Source organism: Rhinolophus sinicus, linkage group LG03 (genome assembly GCF_036562045.2).
Source record: "Rhinolophus sinicus isolate RSC01 linkage group LG03, ASM3656204v1, whole genome shotgun sequence".
NCBI classification, from domain to species: Eukaryota; Metazoa; Chordata; class Mammalia; order Chiroptera; family Rhinolophidae; genus Rhinolophus; species Rhinolophus sinicus.
Window position 1 is genome coordinate 97,229,771 of NC_133753.1, and position 19,420 is coordinate 97,249,190.

At 49.5% G+C, this 19,420-nt stretch overlaps 1 protein-coding gene across 3 annotated transcripts in view; it reads left to right on the top strand.

The window, feature by feature from the left end:
- The first annotated feature begins 7,271 nt into the window (after window positions 1-7,271).
- Window positions 7,272-19,420, top strand: part of CD276 (CD276 molecule) — a 29,728-nt gene continuing 17,579 nt past the window's right edge. The window contains exons 1-2 of one of the 3 annotated variants that reach the window (XM_074328260.1): window positions 7,360-7,409; window positions 9,144-9,352. The gene's annotated coding sequence lies outside the window, so the exon portion shown is untranslated. Of the gene's footprint in view, window positions 7,410-7,624; window positions 8,003-9,143; window positions 9,353-19,420 lie in introns of those variants that run through there. The other 2 variants (XM_019736039.2, XM_019736040.2) reach the window with 2 other exon arrangements.

Genomic DNA, 19,420 nt, shown 5'->3' on the forward strand with positions numbered 1-19,420 from the left:
TCCCTATAACAGCTCTCTGCCCTGTCATGATCATGTCTGCAGTCCCAAAGCAGAGGGGGAGAGGGCATGTGATTATTGCTGTTCCAAACTGTGATCTCTCGTCACTGCTTAAAAACCATGCTATGTGTCCCGGAGGATCCATCTCTCCCATTGTTCACAGCCACGATCCAAAACGGTCACCCTTTTTCTTAGGCTCCTCCCACTCTCGCTTCCCTTGCTCTCAGGAGATGAGCTTGCCTTATACTTCCCATGCCTTTTGTGGGGCCTCCACTGATCTTCCATCTCTCATTCTTATTACCCCATTGTCACCTCTTCCCTCCTGTCCAAAGAAGGAGTGGCTCTCCCCACGCTCTGAATCCTGTCCCTTTCTGTCTTTTCAAAGGTCTCTCTGTGCCAAGTATCATACCCCTTCTTATTCAGGGTACTTATCTTCTTCCTCTGTCTTTCTACCTTTCCACGAATACATAAACATATTCAGATCTTGAGAAAAGCACTGCAATCTTTTCTCATCCACGTGCTCTTCAACTACTGGTCCTTCCATTCACCCAGCCATCCACTAAATAAGCTCTAATTGAACACCTACTATGTGCCGGGCTCTAGTCTAGGTGCAGGAGCACAGTAGTGAACAAAAGAAAGTCCCAACTCTCATGGAACTTATATTGTATGGAGGGAGATAGAAAATAAATGCATAAACGACAAATACACAATATTGATAGAGAATAATTAAGTGCTAAGTGGGAAAAATCAAACAGAGTAAAGAAGTTTGGGACGACTAGGGATGGTGGTTAGGTGGGTATCACTTTATATTGGGTGGTCAGGGAAGGCCTCCCTGGTAAGGTAACATTTGAACAGAGAGACCTGGAGAAAGCAAGGAAATTAGTTATATGGAAAACTGAGGTAAGAGTGTCCCAGTCAGGAGGGAGAGCAAGTGCAAAGGTCCTGAGGCAGACAGGCCTGGTGAATTCAAGGAACAGCTGGGAAAAGAGCATGAAGTAAAGGAAAAAAGAGGGACCAGGGCAGGATATGAGATCAGAAGGATAGCAGGGGGGCAGGTCATGTGGGCTGTATAGGCCAATTTAAAGACTCAACTTTTACCCTGGAGAAATTTGAGTGGAGGAATAACAATTTGCCCATGTTTTAAAGGATCACTCCAGCTGCTGTGTAGAAAGTAAACTGTAGAGAGAAAAGATGGAAGCAAAAAGACCAATTAGGAGGCTATTGCAATACAGGCAAGTGATGGGAATGGCTTGGACCGGGGGTAACTTGGAGATGAAGAGAGGTCATCAGTTTCTGAATATATTTTGAAGGTAGATCCAGTGGGATTGGTGATGTGGGATTCGCAAGGAAGAGAAATATCAAGGACAACTACAAGATTTTTGGCCTGAGTTACTTGGAAGAATGGAGTTGCCATCACCTGAGTTGGGAAGGCTCTAAGAGAAATGGTTAATTTTGGTTTTGTGTTGATCTGGTTTCTTTGGTGGTGGAGGGGTGAAATGGAAATTATGAGTTTAATTAGAGACAAATGGAGATGTCTAGTAGACAGTTGGAAACACAGAATTCAGGGACAGTCCAAGTTGGAGGTTTGAATTGGAGAGTTGAAGGGATGAGATGACCAAGGGAGTGGGTGTAGACCCAGAATAAAAGAGTTCTGAGTGCTGAGTCCTGGGGTTCTCCCACATGAAGGAGTTGGGGAGAAGAGAAGGACCCAGCATAGGAGATAGAAGGAGCAAGCAGTGAGGTGAGAAGAAAAGCAAGACAAGGGAGTTCTCGAAGCAGAAAGTATTTCAGGAAAGAAATTGATTGAATCAGGGAAGAGAGTGAAAAGGTCGACGATGTAGGGGAGAGGGAGAGTGGCTGCAGTGATACCCTTGAGTAGTTGAGAGTGCGCGAGAGGAAGGCGGCCTCAGCAGGAGCACTCACCCCTCTCCCACAGCACTAGGGGTCAGGCAGAGGATGAGGGCCCAGACGCTTTTTCTCCCCTCCCAATTCTGCTCTTCTAAAGGGTGGTTTCCCCTTCTGCCTCTATCAGCTGACTCCTCTCCTGGCCTCAGACCCATGAAGTGTACCACAAGGACAATCTTCCCAATTGTGCATTGTCAGAGAAATGCCAGACCTGGGCAAGTCCCTGATGCTGTTCACTTGTCAAATTCTTTCTATGTTTCAAGGACAGCTATAAGCCCACCTTCTCTGGGAACCCTTCCCTGACCTCCACAGCCCAGGTCACACTGTTCCCCCCGCCCGACTTCCTCCTCCTACTCCAAGACTGGCATTGACCAGCATCTTTGTAGACCTAGGATGGATGTCCTTTTCAGCTGCATTTCCGCTTACGACCAGGAGGGGGCGAAGGGTAGTAAGTGCCTGTGTCAAAAAGAGCGGGGAGAAATGTCTCCTCAGGTCCCCTGACCATTATTAAACTGTATTGTTTGATTTTTTTGGTGTTAAGTTGTATGAGTTCCTTATATATTTTAGATATTAACCCCTTATCAGATGTGTCATTGGTGAATATCTTTTCCCATTCAGTAGGTTGACTTTTCGTTTTGTTGCTGGTTTCCTTTGCTGTGCAAAAACTCTTTAGTTTGATGTAGTCCATTTGTTGATTTTTTCTTTTGTTTCCCTTGCCCAAGGAGTCATATCCAAAAAGATATTGATAAGAACAATGTCAGAGAGTTTACTGCCTATGTTTTCTAATAGGAGTTTGAAGGTTTTGGGTCTTACATTTAAGTCTTTAATCCATTTTGAATTTATTCTTGTATGTGGTATAAGAAAGTGATCCAGTTATGTTCTTTTGCATGTGTCTGTTCAGTTTTCCCAACACCATTTATTGAAGAGACTGTCTTTACCCCATTGTATATTCTTGCCTCCTTTGTCATAGATTAATTGACCATTATTAGTCGGCCATTAAATAGAATGAAATCTTGCCATTTGTGACAACATGGATGGACCTAGAGGGTATTATGCTAAGTGAAATATGTCAGACAAAGACAAATACCATATGATTTCATTATATGTGGAATCTGAAAAACAGAATTAATGAACAAACAAACTCACAGATACAGTGAACACTTGGATGGTTGCCAGATGGGAGGGGCATTGAGAGATGGGTGAAAAAGTGAAGGGATTAAGAAATACTAATTGCCAGTTATAAAAATAGTCACAGGGATGTAAAGTACAGCATAGGGAATGTAGTCAATAATACTGTAATAACTATGTACGGTGCCAGGTGTATACTAGACTTATCAGAGTGATCACTTTGTAAGTTACATAAACGTCTAATCAATATGTTGTACACCAGAAACTAATATAATATTGTATGTTATCTGTAATTGAAAAAAATTTTTTTAATTAGTTTCAGGTGTACAAAACAATGCAATAGTTAGACATTTCACCCCTCACAAAGTGATAACCTCCTCCCCCAGTCCATTGCCCCTCTGACATCACATATATCTATTACAATTCCATTGACTCTATTCCCTATGCTGTACTCCGTATCCTGTGACTATATATATATATTAAATTATAGTTGACATACAATATTATTCAGCTTCAGCTTCAGGTGTACAGTGCGTTGGTCAGGCACCTACACCGTCCATGAAGTGGTCTCCCTAATGAGACATGTGCCCATCTGACACCCTACAAAATCTTTACATTATTGATTATATTCCCCAAACTGTCTTTCATATCCCTGTGGCAATATTGTAGTTACCAATATATGCTGTCTAATCCCTTCCCCTTCTCCCTCATCCCCACCCTCTTCCCTTCTAGCAACCATCAGTTTTTCCTCTGTATCTGAGACTATTTCTGTTTACTTTGCTCATTAATTCAGTTCTTTCGATTCCACATATAAGTGAGATCATACGGTATTTGTTTTTCTCCGACTGATTTATTTCACTAAGCATAATGTTCTCTAGGTCCATCCATATCGTTGCAAATGGTAAGATTTCATTCTTCTTTATAGCTGAGTAATACTCCATTGTATAAATGTACCAGTTTTTAAATCCAGTCGTCTACTGATGGGCATTTCAGTTGTTTCCATGTCTTGGCTATTGTGAACAACACTGCAATAAACATAGGGGTGCATATGGTTTTTCGAATTAGCATCTTGGATTTCTCTGGATAGATACCTAAGAATGAAATTGCTGGGTCATAAGGTAGTTCCATTTCCAATTTTTTGAGATACCTCCATACTTATTTCCATAGTGGCTGCACTGAAAATATTTTTAATTAAAAAAATAAGAGCAGGGAATTTGGAGGCCAACTGTTAGTTCCTTCCTGGCTTTGCAGGCCACTTGTCCGTGGTGCTAGTGTGCTTCATTAGTCCTGCCTGCTACATGGCAGAGGAGGGAATCCCTCTGCTGCTCTCAGTGAGAAACAGCCGCTGGCTCAATGGGTGATAGAGGAGACTGGGGAGGACTGTTTGGGAGGAAGAGGAGGCAGAGGCCCAGAACAGCTGGCCCATACTGGGCAGGCTGGGAGGTCGTGGTTTCTAGCCTACTGTACAGTCTGCTTCTCACTCCCACCAGCCAGGGTTAAAGCATTCACTCCAGAGTTCAACTTTGCAAGGTCAAGTTTCTCAACCAGGGGTAGAGGGTGGGGGGCGGGTGAGGGAATAACAATGGGGACTTTGGGTTTCTGCCCTGAGGAAGCTCTCACAATGCCTGGGGAGATATCACCTGGGACAAAGAGAGAACACTGGGCAGCACACGTCAGAGCAGACCAGGGTTGAAGTTGACACCTGTGCCAGGAGACTTGGGGAAGTAAGTGGACTTGTCCAGTTTGAGAGATCCACTGCAGAAGTGAAAGGAATTGGACTGTGTGAATATTTACAGAGCGGGGAGAGTGATGGAAAGGGACCATATTTTGACAGCAATTCTGACCTCAATAGAATGAGGGCTGATTGGGGAATTTCTAAGCTCAGGGGAGAAACTTGGTGGCTGGGGTCATTCCTCAGGGGTGGCCACCAATCTTCCTGAACAGGAAAAGTTGTAGCTGCTGCTAAAGTCCCCATTTGGAAACCCAAGGCCCATCACCGATGGTCTGTGGAGGGGTCGGGTTTCCTTGGAGAGTCTGGTTGTAGCGATTTCTTTAGCAGTCATGTTTGCGATGATCTCATCATGGGAAATGAGGAAAGAAGATGAGCTGCCAAATATGTCATTGTGCTGACCTGCTTTAAGTAAACAAACGCAAGATTGTATTCATTAGCAACCATTAGCCACAAAGGTGGAAAAGCAGTGAAGCCAATAAGAACTAATATCCCACATCTGAGGTAGTAAGCTTGGGTGAAGTGGGCCAGTGGGAAGAGAGCCCCATGTCTGGTGGCAGAAGCAGAATGGTGAGACGCTATCAGAGGACTGAGCCTCAGCCGCTGACTGGTGACGCTGCAGCTCACACAGCCTGCTCATCTCGGACGGGGGTTCCCCCAGCAGTGACCTGCGTGGAGACCTAGCAGCACACAAGAGATGCATGGTCCAAGAGGGGCCACTTCCATCACACACTGTATTTCTCCAGAAGAGAGTGACAGTGGGCTGAGAGAAGGCAGGGAGGGTAAGGGAGCTAGGAAGGGAAGTCTGTGGTCCTGCCTCAGAAATTAGGGATTGATACAAAGAACTGTCGGATTAAGAACACCCCAGGCTGAAGAACCTGTTCTCACCATCGGGCAGTTAAGCCTTCTGTGTTCATACCAGGCCTGCGACTATGCTCAGATGTCCCGAAGATACTTGGTCACATTGTCTCAAGCCCAACTGAAAACAATATTAGTACTGATATTGCTGTTTGCATGCAGCGGGCCAGACAGGGCAGGGGAATGGTGCTGATTGGGGGACTGATGACCTCTAGGGATGCTGGACCGGACGCAGGCCTCGATGTCCCACTCTCTGCCCCCATACCAGGAGCAGGCAGACAGACACAGCTGCTACCAAACTTACATTCAGAAACGCATGTGCACAGAGTCAGATACAGAGTTACTCACATGTGTTCACAAATACACGTACCCATGTACCACTAACACACACATACACACACACACACACACACACACACACACACACACACACAGCACAGAGTTAAATTTGAATTCAGCACTAACTTCAAGGGGGCAAATCCTGGTTCCTCCACTTAATAGTTGGATATCCTCAAGCAAGTTACTTAATCTCTTTATGTCTTAATTTCCTTATTTGTAAAGGTGAGAATAATAATAGCATTTACCTCACTGAGTTGTTGTGAAGACAAAATGAGATAAAATGGCAAAGGGCTTAAAACAGTGGCTGACACGCAGAGACGCATGATTCTTGCATATTTCCTAAGCCCTCCCCCATACTTCTGCTGCCACTTGGTGGTGGGTTTGGCAAAAGCACAAGGTTAGAGCCTCGGTTTTCTCATCTGCAAAAATGGGGATAATATTATCTACCTGGTGGACTGTTGTGAGGATTCAAAGAGACCAGCATGGAAGACCGGGGCCCACAGAAGCCGTTACACTGGAGCTGCTACCTACCTACCACCTGTAATGGTAGAGAACAGGTCACAGGACAGGTGCAGGGTCGGGATGAGCCCAGGGAGAGGCTGGCCCCTCTCCTCCTAGGCTGGAGGTCCAAGCCTGACCCGCATCTCCTCCCAGGCTGGAGCTGGGTCCTATAAGGACAGAGCCCAAGGCCACCAGGGTAAGAGCTGCTCCCTTGGTTGGAGCCTGGTATGGCCAGCGCCTGGCTTGAGTCTGGGTGCAGGGCTGGCCGGGGGGCCGTGGGTGGAAAGAAAAGAGGGAAACCAGCTCCGTGGAAATTACGCTGCGGTTGGCTCAGACGCCCACGACGCTGTATTTATAGAGCGCTCCCGCTCCCCACAGCTCTTAATTCCTCGCAGTAGAGTTAACCCTTTCCAGGCCACGATACCAGTCTGATGCCTAGAGAAAATATAGACCTGAGGTCGGAGAGCGGGATCTGAGCTCCCGCTCTGCCGCCAGAAGCCTGGAGAGTGGGGGTGGGGTGTGGTGGGGTATAGGGGTGGGGCGGGGGAGTCAGGACCGGTCACCTGTTCCCCTCGCAGAAAATAAACTTTGGATCCTGGGACTGTGGGAACGGGGTGGGGGAGGGGCAGCGATTAGACCAGCTCCCCCTTCCCGAAGCGCCAGGTCTCCCCGCGTGGTCTGACTGGGGTCAGGGGCGGGGTCCAGGCCCAGTGCCCTGCCCAGCGGGCGGGCTCAGGCCTTGGCCCCAAACCGCCGCGGCGGGGCCAATCCCGCCTCTGGGCGCACCCGGCCGCCTTTCCCGGCCCGAGGCTTTCTCCAGCCCGCCCCGCCCCTCGGGCTCCCTGGCCGCCCCCGGCCCCCATTCGGGCCCGGCCTCGAGGCGGCGGCGGCGGCGACAACAGCGACTCCGCGGCTCTGCCGAGTTCTGGATCCCCGGAGTGGGCGCGGCGCGGTGAGTGCTTGCGTGGCGCGGGCGCCGGAGGCCTTTGTCTGCGGCCCATGCTTGCTGCAGCGCGGCTGGAGCGGGCAGTGCGGCGTCCCCCGCGCCCCCTCGCAGGGCGCCCCCACCCCGGCCCCCTTTCCAGTCCCGGGCTGCCCTCCGCGCCGTGAGCACCCGGAACTCGGGCGGCTTCTCCGACTCCCGGGCCCAGACCAGCTGGGGGAGACTGGAATCCAACCCCGCCCCCAACTTTGCCTCCCCCTCCCTCGGGCCCAGGGGGCTGGGGCACTGTGCGACCTGCCTTCACCCCGGACGCCCTGGAGGAGGCTGCGAGTGTGGTCGTGATTACGGAGGCCCGGGTTGTAAGGGGGCATGGAGGCAGATCTGTCACTGTGTCGGTGATTCTGGAAAGCGTGCCCCGCTAGCTGGAGCTGGGAGGGAAGAGGAAAACACCCTGACCGCGAGTTCTGAGGAGAGGGAGCTGCCAGGGAGACGAGAGCGAGTGGTTCCGGTCCACTCTGCTTGGCCTGAAGGATGAAGGAGTGGATGACGGGAGGACCTCCACGGGCAGCAGTGGGCGTGAGGGGGACAGAGTCTGGGAACAGGTAGGGACAGCTGGCCTGCCTGAAGGGGTAAATAGGTGTTGGGGGAGGGGAGGAAGCAGCCGGAGGCCAAGGAACCGGAGGGCGCAGAGGTGGGGCGGTTTGGGCCCGGGAAGTCTCAGGTAGATGGTGGGTGCAGTAGGGTGGAGAGGAGATGGACACCGGTGGACGTAAGGTAGGAACCAGGTGGGGGCACACTGGAGGGTAGGGGAGTGAATCGCAGGTCCCAAGGCCCTCACTTGCTGTTTAGTCAGCGAATTGGCAGGTTTGGGGGCCTAAGGCAGTGAACTGCCAGAAAAGGGGTTTTACATCTAAGGGAAACCCGCCCTAATGAGATATGCGTGATGGGTGACTCAGATACAGGATCTGTTGTTAAGGGAAAACGTCAAACAAATAGTAAAGCAAAAATAATTGGGAGGTGGAGAGGGTTGGTTTGACTTAATTGAGAAAAACTATTTACCTTCAAATAGGCTGTAGATAATTGTAAAAGTGTCTGATTTCGTCATTCAGATGAGGCCCCAGATCCTTTTCTTACTGGTGTCTTCAGCAGTTAGCTTCTGCTTTAGAAAGTATTGAAGCCCGCTTGTCTTTAAGAGAGTTCTTTATTTAGTTCAGCCTCCTAGCTAATGCCCTCCGGCCTCCCAGAAATCCCTAGGAAATCTGATGCTGTACAGCCTTCCTTGCAGTTTGGGGGCCTGCACATAGTTGGGGCATTTTTGGAGGCTGAGGGAAATGGAAGCCTAAACTCGAAATTGAAGTTTAAACATGTCGGATGGGTCAGGTGGATCTGAGTGGCAGGGAGGGGCTGCGGGGATGTGGGGTGTAAGTGGTGGCTCATAGCTCCAGCTCTTTGGGGAATAGGACTCTTTTGGGGTGAGCACATTTCCCTGACATCTGAAGTTCCCGAGCTTAAGCAACTCTTCTGTTAACTGTTGAGTGTGGAAGTCTTTCTCCTCGTGTGACATACAGCAGAGGCTGACATCAGGACACTCATTTTTCTTCATGACTGCTCTGTGAGCGTGTTTTTGCACTGAGATGCTGAAAGGCGAGGGCACTCTGGAGGGGGTGAGCTTTGAACTTGGTGGCTTCAGCGATGCTGTTATTGGTCCCATGACTGACCTTTGGAGTTCTTTCCTCTCTTCAGTGACCTCACTGGTGGTTTCTTCTGCCTACCTGCCCTGAGTTTTCCAATTTACTCCACTCCTGTGCTCTGAGATCCCGGCCATCCAGTTTGTTAGAGATCAGCAGCCTGTGTCACGCGAGCCTGAGGCTGAGAAGAGTGCCAGACTTGAGGAGTGCTTTCCTTCCTGTCCCTGGTCCTCTTCAGCTCTGCAGGGCACCTGATGGGAGCAGGTCAGCTGGATGTCTGGGATGCTCAGATGCCTGACGTCTGGGTGCTTGAATGTTTGTGGAAAGGCCAGTTAGAGAAGTGTTGTCCCTTCTGAGGCTATATCCTTATACTGGTGAGGCTGACTTCTGAGCCTTCCTGTGGGAGTTCCCCAATCCTGTGGTCCTCTCCAGAGTCACGTAACTTCATTCTTTGGAGGAGGATTTGGGTTTCACACCCGCCCGATAATACCATTTGGGGTCAGAGATGCGGTGGGATCATAGAGCTGTGATCTGGAACTCCACAGCACCCAGAGGGCCTCCTGGGAAGTGTTGTAGGACCGGCATCGGGCCTGTGGCTCGCTGCTTCTTGCTTAGATGTGCAGGGTTTGGGCTGGTGAAGAAAATGGCCCAAATCCAGGTGGCCTCCAAGATGGTGGTCACACAGTGCCTGAGCCTGGGACCCTGACTCATGGGGTCAGGAAAGGGAAGAAAGGCAGGCAAGATGATTCACAGCCTGAGAGCCTGCCCTCTGAGTGGGTGGCAACTTCTCACTGCTGTCCTTTTCCCACGCCTCACGCCACCCCCAGGAATGACAGGGGGTGTCCACCAGCAAAAGAAGGAAGACACAGCCAAGACCTGGAGGGGAGGGAAGAGGGTGGGCACATGTCATCCTTGAGAAATTTCCTTTGGTCTTGTTGGCGCAGAATGAATCAAACATCAGGAAAAGGGCCACATGTGCTGCTGTGCCACCCTCCCTCACTTGCCACCCCTAGTTCTGCTTCCCCTGCAGTATGAGGTTCCAGATAGAAGCATGGGGTTTTCATGTTTTCAGGGTAGATGCTCAGTAGATGTCATCTCATTTAATCATTGCAGTCCTATGAGATAGGGTATCATTAACTCTGTTGTGTAGATGGGGAAACAGAAGCTCAGAAAGGGCAACTCACACGCCCAAAAGACACACAGCTGGCAAATGCTGGGGCAGGGATGCAGTCTGTCTCCAGAACAGGCTTTTTCTGCCACTCTGGAGGCAGGCGTGGGCTTCATCCCTCGTTCTGTAGCCTGGCAGATGTGCCAAGGGTCCCCACAGTGAGGCAGAGAGGACTCACCTGGGGAGCTGGGAGAGGGCGGGCCTGACTGGGGTGTCTCAGAGACTAGCCGTCCTGGAAGCCCATTGCTGGGAGTTGTTGCCCTTCCAGAAGCCGGACCCTCAGCACATGCGTGCCCCTGCCAGCTGCCCCATTCTCCCTGTCCTTCTCTTTGTGGTCCAGAGAATGGATACCTCCTCTACATCCCTAATGCCTTTGGGCGTTGGGCCTTCCCAAGGCATTGAGGCTTTGGGAGTATGTTGGAGGGCAACCCACTGGGAGTGTGGAACGAGAAGCATTTTTTGTTGTGAGCCTTGGAGCCTTGGAGCAGGGAGAGAGACTCCCTCTGGGAGGCAGGACTCCCATGTCACCCTAAAGTCAACATAGTTACCGAGGAACTGGGATCCCCCCTCAGGGGAGACACCGGAGTGCGTGCTTGAGGGAGAGGCCCTGTACTGCGGAGGTGGCAGCAGCAGGGCAGCAGGGGCTGGAGCCCAGGATGTGCGGTGCTGTGACCTGGCTTCTGGAAGGAGGAAGGGGGAGAGGACCACTAGGGATGAGCTGGACACAGAGATGTAGCCGAATTGTGCGTTTGCTACTTTGGAGCCGGGTGCTGGTGGGCTTCTAGGTGGAAAGGAGGTCATAGGAGCAGTAATGGTCCCAGGGACCTAGATATAATACATGGCCTGACAGAGGGAGTCTCTGCTGCAGAGAGTGAGGTGGGAGGGAAAAGGGAGGCTCAGTGAGGCCTTGCCCCAGGCCCATGGCAATGATAACAATCGCAGTGACCGTTGTTACCACTGTTGGGGTGCTGGGTGCTTTCCTAAGTCTTCTCTGTGTCTCGTCTTATTTTATTCTCTCAGCAGCCCTGTGGAGTAAGGACTGAACCTGTTTTAGAGATGTGGAATCAAGTCTCAGGGGGGTTAAGTCATTTATACCTGGTCGCCTGTCTCGCAAGACTTCTGAGTCAGAGTTTGAATCCAGGCCTGCCTGCACCTGAGCCCAAGCTGTACCCTGGGGCAGACAAGGCAGCCCTATGAGTCCATTTAACAGGAATTGAGCCCTGGAGGCACTTGCCAGCTCCCAGTCACCTCCAATGGTGACTGATAACTGAGTCACTTGGGCTCATATTCTCATCCATACGATGGGCATGGAGGTGGGTACTGGACCAGGTGAACTCCAAGCGGCCTCAAGCTCTGTGGACTAGGGGAGCCTGCTGCACTCCTGAGGGGGAATCCCTGGAGAGCCAGAGGGGCTGGTGCTTAGGGAGACAGGGTTGGTGGAGCTGTTCTACTGGGATGAGCCTCTGTCAGGGCAGAAACCTATAGAACTTGGAGGCAGGGAGGTGTTTAGACAGAACACATCTGGAGAAAGTGGGTCTTTCCTGGGGTGAAGTTTGGAAAGGCTTCTGGAAAGGATGGATTTCCAGACATTTAGGTGGGCACCTAGAGGCTGAGTGAATGCAGATGTGTGTGCCACAGGCCTGCCAGGGATCCACCCTCTGATGTGGTCTTACGATCTCTCATCTCTTCTCTCCCTCTCTCCACTCCCCTTGTTCCCATCCCTTCTTCTGGCTGAACCTCTTCTGAGCTCAGCATAGCTTCACTTTCTTCAGGGTTCTGTGTCTCCAGTGGTGTGTGTGTGTGTGTGTGTGTGTGTGTGTGGCCTCTGCACACACTTCCAGTTCTGAGATGTTGTCATGCTGCCTTGTCAAGTGGTGTTGAGCCCTAGAAGATGCAAACTCATTTTGGGGTGGCCTCCTAGCCATAAGAGGTGTGAAAGGCAGACCAGCTGCTGCAGGAGAAGTCTCAGCACGCTCTCGGACCCACAGAGATGGGCTGGTTCTCTGGTTTTGCCACCTCCCATTCTGCTGCCCTGACTTCAGTGTGGAGAGGGCGCTGTGGTGGGGACGTGTGACTTAGAAAGCCTAGGGGCTCTTCTCTATCCTGTTCTCCTCTCTTTCATGTTATTCTAAAGCCACAAGGGAAGCAGGCGGAGGAGGCCAAGAAAACCTTGGCCCTGCTTTGCTGGGCTGGCCCTGATGACACACTGCTGTCCTGACTCACACAAATCACTTTGAGAGGAAGAATTGATTTCTTTTGGGTGAGATCACGGGACTGGGGAGTGGTGCCCAGTGGACAGACAGCCTTGAACACAAAAGGCCTGAACCGCCTCAGGTCATCAGGAAAAGGGAAGGTCAGCATGGGGCAGTTCCCAGGGAACTCTGGAGACCTCCCTTCTCTCCCCAAACGCCCACCCATGTATAGAGCACCTATGTTCAGTAAGTCAGTTTAGACAGTTTGCTCAGTGTAGTCCTGAGATCATCCTATGAGGATAGAATTTATATTCCCTATTTTACAAATGGGCAAAGTGAGGCTCAGAGAGGCTGTTTTCCCAAAGTCGTATGACTAGGAAGCGACAGAGTCTGGATTTGAACCTGTATCTCCAAGTCCAAAGTCATCTTCTGAGACACCAGGGCTCACTTCTTCCATGAAGTCCCCTGTGACTGTGCCGGCCCAGTACGTGGTCACAGCACAGGATGGTGGCTGGGGGCCTTCTTTGATGGTTGAGGAGATGAAGACTCAGAGAGGCAATGGGTTTGCTTGAGGGAACCTAGCGCGCGAGTGATGGAGCCTGGTCTAAAAGTCACATACATCTTTGGTGTTGCTGTTTTCCTTTTGCCTTTTGTTAATTGCAAAACAAGTACATTCTCATTGTCCTAGTCACAGAAGTGTTATCGACTAGAAAAAGAAAGTAGACTTGTACCCTCATTCCCATGCCCTAGGGTTGGGTTCGCTGTCACATTTCCAGACCCTTTTCCCATATACGAGATGTGATCAAACAATACGGTGAATGTTTAATAAAAAAAATTAGTACAGTAAAAGACACATTGTCATTAATCCCCCTCAAAATACTCCCCCTCACTTCAAACACAAATCCCATCGTTCTTGCCACTTTATGAGACAGTTCTGGAAGTCCTCTTTCGTGGGTGTCTTTAGTTGTGCTGTCATGGCTGCCTCCATGTCCTGAATTGATTCCAAACGTTTTCCTTTCATGGTCATTTTGACTTTGGGGAAGAACCAGAAGTCGCATGATGCCAGATCCGATGAATACGGTGGATGAGGACACGTTGTAATGTTTTTATTGGACAGAAATTGCCGTACCAGAAGCGATGTGTGACACAGAGGTTTGTCGTGATGGAGGATGAAGTAGACACTCACGAAAATGGATTTCCAGAACTGCTTCAGAAAGTGGCAAGAATGATGTGATAAGTGTGTTTGAAGCAAGAGGGAGTATTTTGAGGGGGATTAATGGCAATATGTCTTTTTTTGTAATACATTTTTAAAATTTAAACATTCACTGTATTTTTCAATCACACCTCATACAAACATCCATCCATCCATCTCTCTATCTACCTAATCACATATGCATTCATTCCTTCATTCATTCATGTATTTATTCATTCACTGAACAATGCACTGAGCTCTCACTATGTGCCAGCCTTTGCTAGAATTAAGAATACAATAGTAAATAAAGCAGACTTAGTTCCTGCTCAGGAAGGTTCCAGTATGACAAGAAGAAAACAGACTGGGCAATGAATAACACGGACTAGAGTGGCTGAGCTCTGACCCTGCTTTTCTGCCAAGGTGAATCTCAGGATGGAGAGGTGTTGCCCATCCACCCAGGAAGAAGGAACTATGTTTGCAAGGGAACTGGAAGGCCCTTGGGGGTGGGGGTGGGGAGGTAAGGAGGGAGGCGAGTCTGGGGAGGTGAGCAAGGCCAGACCAGGTAGGGCCGTGGAGGAGCTGGGATCTTATTCCAAGTAAGAGGAACAGTCCTGGGATAAAATATTGAACGTGAGTACGTGATGCAGTTATTCTGGCTGCTGTGTGGAGTATAGATTATAGATTGGAGTATAGAATTGGGTGGGGGGGACAACAGAGGAAGTGGGGAGACTGGTGAACAGGCTTTTGTGGTCATCCAGGCAAGAGACGATGCTAACTTGTCAGACCAGAGAGAGAAGTGGAAGTGGAGAGAGAGAAAAGATTTATGAGGGTCAGCAAGCATTTTCTGCAAGGCGCCAGAAAGTATTTGCAAGTGCTTGTTCTGCTGTCGTAGTGGAGAAGCAGCCGCAGACAACATGTAGATGAACGGACTGTGCTGTGTGCTGATGAAACTATTTACAGATGCTGAAATGTGAATTTGACATAATTTCCTTGTGCCACAAAATAATCTTTTTCTTTTGATTTTCCCCCAACCATTTTAAAAAGTAAAACCTTTCTTAACTGGTGAGCTGAACAAAAAGAGGTGGTGGGCTGGATTTGGTCCTCAGGCTGCTGTGGATTGCAGAGCCCTGGGATGTGTTTGGGGGTGAGGAATGGCTGTTCTTGGTGATGGATTGTAGAGGTGAGAGAAACTCAGGTTTCTGGCTTGAGCAGAAGGTGGAGAGTGGTGCCTTTTGCAGTGGGCAGCGCTGGGGAGGAACAGGTTTGGGGGAGAAATCAGGAGTTTGATGAGGCACATGTGCAGAGGGAGATGCCTCTGAGTCACTGGAACAGATGTTTAGGAAACAGTCGGGTTTAAGTTTGGAGATCAGATGGGAGGTGTGGACTAGAGAAGTTAATTTGGTAGTTGCCAGGATATAAATGATATTGGAAACCAGAGAGTGGATGAAATCATCCAGGAAAAACATAATAGGGAGAGTTGAGGAGAGCGCCTAGAAGATGTAGGGGGTTCAGCACTGGAGAAGGAGGGGCCTGCTGTGAAATATGGGTGATACCGAGAGAGAGGTGACTAGATCTGGGACCACAGGGTTTGACATTTTGTTAATACAGAAACTTGGTCATACAACTCGCGATACAGTCTGTTCACTCAACAATACGTCCTGGACTTCGTAGTAGTAAATGTTCTTTTCAAAGCTGTGTGATGTTCCATTATGTAGACGTGCCGTATAGTTAATGGTCACAGTTAAAACACCCACGCCCCATTGTTTCTCATTTGTGCTGCTATCTGGGTGACTGAAGCACTAGTGGTGCTAGTGCTTCTGTAAATCAGTTTCTAAAACTATGGCCCATGGGCCAAATCGTCTGCTGCTCGTTTTTATATAGCCTACAAGCTCAGAATGGGTTTTACATTTCTAATGGTTGGAAAAAATCATGTGATTCGTGACAATTACATGCAATTCAAGTGTGAGTGTCCATAAATAAAGTTCTATTGCAACATCTCTGTTCATCCCGTTATACATAATATACAACTGCTCCCCTGTTACTGCAAGGAGTTGTGACAGATACTGGATTGCATACAAAGCCTAAACTATTTTCTGTCCGGACCTTTGCTGACCCCTGCCTGACTCGAGCCTTCCTCTAGGGCCAGGAGTGGGGCCACATACAAGTGGAGTGGGGTGTTTTGAGCAGTTCCAGAAAAAAATTCTTTGATGACCAAAATTCCACCATCAACTTTTTCTTTCTTATTTTGCGTAAACCATTGCCCTTTTCAAATATCTCCTTCTAAAATGTAAACCTCCTCAGCAAGGTTAACATGACTTATTAATCAAGGTTGAGCCTAGCTATAGCAATAATGGTACTTCTCTGCTTTAAACCCTTTCTTTCTCATCTCTTTCGCACGAAGTCCGAACAAAACGTCCTGCTCCAGCCCCCTCCCGCCGGTAGCTTCTCCTCCTCCTGTAATCACCACCTTGCGCCTCATGTTGGTCCGTACTGAATTGCTTGCAGTTCCTCCAGCTCACCGTGCTGCTTCCTACCTCACTGCCTTTGCACAGGTGTCTCCCTCTGCCTGGAATGGGCTTTCCCAACCTGACCACCCCGGGGGCTGTGGGTCAATTTTCAGGGTTCAGCTTTGGGATTCCCAAGGATCCGAGGTGCCTCCAAGTAGTCGTCACTGCATCTTAAACAGTACAGTATACTGAGCTACAGTGATTTGTGTGCATGTCCACTTTCCCTGTTGGAAGGCACCCTCCTGGAGGACAGACACGTAGTTTAGTCATTTCCCTGTCCCCAGTGTCTGCCTAACAGGCACTCAGTGAATAGTCGACTGAATTACTGGATACATGAATGAATGTATATATATATACAAGGATGCCTTCAGTTGCAGGTAATAGAAACCTAGCTCAGATTGGCTTAAGAAAGAACAAATAACCGGCTCAAGTGTCTGGCATTCCAGGTGTGCAGCTTGCTTCAGGCCTAGGAGCTTCGATGATGTTCTCAGGGCTCTGTGTCCCGCTAGCTTTCCTCTCTGCCTCTGTTTGTTTGGGTCAATTCTTTATGTTGCCGGCAGCTGACAGATGCATTGCTAACAGCCCAGAGCACATCCTTCTTAGCAACCTCAGCTCGGGAGTCCTTTCCCTTTCCGTAGCTCCAGGAGGAGCACCCTGGGAAGTCTCTGGGTGCGGCTTGGCTCCCAGGCCCCGTCCCAGGCCACCCACTGGGGAGGGGGTAGGGAGGTCTCCAGTGAGTGGGGCTGGTCACGTGCTGAGGCCTGAGGCTTGGGGTCAGCCCCAGCAGCACCAAATGAACTGGGTTCCCTGCAGGAAAGTGGGGAGCTGTTATCAGAAGGAGCCAGTCTAGAACGAGAGGGAGGCACTCTAGAATAAAGGATGTGGAGCGAAATAAGTAAGAGGCTCAAGACTGGCGACTAAAGACAGAGATTTGCTGAGCATCTTTTTGCTTCTTTGTCAAGGAAAGAAGGAGCGGAAACTGCGAAGAAGGAACTGAAGTGGGTGGGGGCCCGGTGGGGAGGTGAGAATCACTTTAAGTGGGTTTGTCTTCTGGCCCCCGGGACGGCCTGGCCTGGTGCTGAGCGAACTTGGAGATAAGATCTCTGAGAAGCTGTCAGGGATATTTCAGGACAGCCTGGGGGAGACACTACGAGGTGTGGGTGTTAGCCTTGCAGTACCCACTAAGTCCGGACTGAACCCACGGTCCTTACCCGACCCCCGCCGGGTCCTTACGCCGACTGCCTCCCTCGCCTCAGCTCCTGACAGCCTCTCCCAGGAGTCTTGTTGCTCCCTCCTCTGTGACCCCTGTGCCAGATCGCTGAACCGCCTCCTCCTCTATGAGGCCCTCCGAAGCCTCCCACTCCTCCAGCAAATTGCTTGAGCCCCTGCTCCCACAATACCTGAGAGAAACCTGCATGAAAGAACTGGTCATATTCTATTTTAATTACATATTTTCCCCCAAACCATTTTCCTGCTTTTATTATAAAAATGTGGTATTTCAAATCTACCACCTAGCAGCTCTGTAACCTTGGGCAAGTCATTATGACTTTCTGTGCCTGAATTTCCTCATTTGTGAAATGGGATAATAATAGTGCCTGATTTAATATGTGTAAAAGCACTTAGAACAGAAGCTGGTGCATCGTAGGCTTTTTAAATTATTATTATTTGCTGCAAACAAAATAATACAGTAACATGGGTAATTTATGAACCAACTGAAGAACGAGAACATTTATGATTGTATGTTTGTATGTCTGTCTCTCCATCTCTACTTGTAGTGCCTGGTACAATGCTCCAGGACACAAATGTCGCATGAATAGATAGATGAACGCTGGGAGACTCTCCATGCTCAAATCACCAGTTTTATGGGCAAGACAGTAGATTGTGGGAAAACAGATTGGGGATCTTGCCCTTAATCCCTGACAAAGTCCTGGAACAATGATCAGTCTGTCTTCTTCAGATGAGCCTTTCTTCTGGTTCCTCTCCATGTGATTGGTTTCCCGCCAGAAGCAGTAACACGACGCATGACAGCCGTGGGGCTGAGACGGACAGGTAGGCAGCTGGGTGGCCGCACAAGTAGGGAGACTCAGTTGAGTAATCCCTAAAGATTGTGTGGACACTGATCCAGGGAAGACCCTAGCGCTGCGGGCTTTCCCATTCCTGTCTTCTCCCCAAGGACCTGGAAGACACAAGAAACAAAGCAGGGAGAGGAGAGCAACCATTCTGGATGACATTCATTCAATGTTTCTTTTTTCATCCACTAAAAAATTACTGAGTACCTTTTGTGCACCAGGAACTGTCAAAACAGTGCTTTATAAGATCATAAGATCATGGCATGGTTACACCACACTGTGACTGTACTTAATGCCACTGAATTGTACACTTAAAAATGGTTAAAATGGTAAAGTTCGCGTTATGTATATTTTGCCACAATTTAAAAAAAAAAAGATCGTGGCAGTTGGAGTGATGGAGTCAGCTGAACTGGATGGAATGTAATAGTAACAAGTGGAGCATCCTCTAAAGCCCCGCCTCTTCCCCAAATCACAAGAGGACGGCAAAGACGTCGATCAGCAGCAATACATGGAAAGAACTTTGGTTGTTGGCCATAGTGTTGATAGCTTATTATTTTGTGTCATGGTGGCGAAGGGTATGACATGGCTGCCCCAGGGTGACCTCATCAAGAGAGAGGAGGGTCGAATACTTGCAGGGCTGTTATGAGGGAGGCAGGGGGCAGACTGGTTCTGCATGGTCCAAGGGGTTGAATGAGGACTGACGTGGGCTGTACAAGACAGATTTTGGCTCAGTGTGAGGTAGAGCTTTCCACCGATGGGAACTGCCCAAAAGCCAGTGGACTGACGGGAGGTAGTGGGTGTCCATCACTGGAGGGGACAGAGGTTGGGGGGGGGTTGGAGAGAGGTTGCCTGTTTCGATATCTGACCGTTAACTTCTGCAGTTTCCCCAGAATTTGTTGGGGGACCTCTTCTCACTCCATGATCTCCCTCGGTGACCCCAACTTTGGCTTCCGTTACCACCGATGTGTGGGTGGCTCCCTTGTCCCTCTCTGTCCTGAGAGCTCCAGCTCTGTGTGTCCTACAGTCCGTCAGGCATTTTGGCCTGGATGATCCATAGCTCAAGCCCAGTAGGAACTGCTTCCCCCAAACATGCTTCGTTTCCGGTCTCCCCATCTGTTATGCATGCCCGAACGCGCCCATTTGTTCAATCCTTCAGCCAACCTTGACTCGTTCAGCCCCTCCCTCCCATACAAAGAATCCCAAG